This window comes from Vespula pensylvanica, chromosome 10, assembly GCF_014466175.1.
Source record: "Vespula pensylvanica isolate Volc-1 chromosome 10, ASM1446617v1, whole genome shotgun sequence".
NCBI lineage: Eukaryota > Metazoa > Arthropoda > Insecta > Hymenoptera > Vespidae > Vespula > Vespula pensylvanica.
Genome location: NC_057694.1, coordinates 3,344,909 through 3,347,120, shown reverse-complemented (window position 1 = coordinate 3,347,120; position 2,212 = coordinate 3,344,909).

The window sequence follows — 2,212 nt, the reverse complement described above, 5'->3', positions numbered from 1 at the left end:
GAGGAGGAGGAGGAGGAGGAGGAGGAGACAGTGAAAGGGTGGTGTCAAACGGGTGCTTGTAAAGCGGGAGTAAATGATGATAATAATAATAATAATAATGAGAAGAATAATAAAGAGAGCAAAGAAGACGAAGAAGAAAGAGCAGAGAAAAGTAATGAAGCGAGAGACGAAAAGAACGACGCCTTTGTTATCTCGAAGCGTCACGAGTCTCCCTTGTTCGATCAGATCATTTTTGATTTTTTCTTTCTTTCTTTCTCCGCCGACGAGAGGCAGGAATCGAGAGAGAGAGAGAGAGAGAGAGAGAGAGAGAGAGAGAGAGAGAGAGAGAGAGAGAGAGAGAAATACGAGTATACTTTTACGATTTTTAAATGTAGACGACTTCCTCCCCACGAAAATTTCATGATTAAAAACCCTTTACAGGTTTCTGGTATCGTAGTGCCATTTTAAATAATAATAATAATAATAAAAATAAATAATAATAAATAATAAATAATAAATAATAATAATAATAATAATAATAATAATAATAATAATAAACAATGATGATGAAATGATGATGATAACGATAACAAGGATAACGAGAAGAAAAGAACAAAAAAAATTAAATACTAATAATAATAATTACAATAATAATAAAAAGAAAAAAATAATAATAATAATAAATAATAATAATAATAATAATAATAATATAATAATAAAGGAATAAAAAGATTGTTATAAGTTGTAACTGTTGTTTTTGGTACATGCAGATACTATATACCCACTGAAAATATGGCCTCTGGCATTTATTTATGTAGCCTTCTCCTACAATCCTTTAGTAAAGCGAAAATAGACGCGCTGAAATTATGCAAACGGCGACCAAGCAATCTGCATTTTTTAGAATGACAAAAGATGACGGATATTAGTCTGTTGAATCATTGCGGAGCATTCCTTGGGATCGCAGTGTATTGGTGACAATTTTCTCAGTGCCAAATGAGAAAAGTGCAAAGCCTTTTAAAAGTTTCGCATCTCCGTTTTACGCATGAGGAAAATAATTCGTTTAATTTGTTATTAGAAATAAGAGTGCTCGGAATATCGGTTCGTGCGAAACTTTTGTCGATCAATGATAGTTGGGTTTACGATGGGTCACTTTTTGCATACAATCGCCAAGCGAACGTCATGACGAGAATGGACGTGAAACTTTTCTTTTCCTTTTTTTTTTCTTTTTTTTTTTAAATCGAAAGCGAGTATCGGTCTGCGAAATAACGTTCTTGAAATTGGCAGGGACAAGATAAAAAAGAAAAGATAATAAATAAATAAATAAACAAATAAATAAAAAATAAAAAAAAACAAAAAGGAAGACTACGAGAAATATAATAAATACGGAGGGAGAGAGAAAAGTTCGAGGTAAATGGGGAGGAAAGGAAGTGTTTTAAGATATAGCATAAACAACCTCGCATTTTGATTACCTCTGTGTATCTGCATTGCCGCATTACAATAACCTTTAACTACTTCTTAAAAAGAGAAAGAGAGAAAAAAGAGAAAATATGTAGCCGTCACTCGATGTAATACGACATATATACACACATATATACACATACATATATTTATATGTATACATATATACATATAATCAATTAATATGTATGTATATATATATATATATATATATATATATATATATACATATAAATATATATAAAGAGATCTCTATACGATCAAGAACTACATTTTCGACAGTTAGCATCTCTTACCGCATAGCAATTACATGGTATAAATTACGATGGTTACAAAGGTAAGGCTTACACAAGGTACGTCGTGTAAATCAAAAGAGAATGGCTCTTTACAAGAATTCGAAAGGTCTTCCCTCGCACGAGATGTCGCGTTGCTGATTTATACATAAATATATTTCGTTTATATATACACACACACACACACACATATATATATATATATATATATATATATATATATATATAAACGATGCATTCACACATTACTATTGCGGTAAAGAGTAAAATCACAATATTTGCGATCCTACCTTGCACTGTCAGAACGAAACATAAAACGTAGTGCAAATTAAGGTTTTTTAAACATTATGAACGATGTACTGACTTTTTTAATAACGTTTTATCACGTTACAAAGTAATATATATATATACATACACAATATATATATATATATGTATATATATATATATGTATACACATATATATATGTATATATACATAT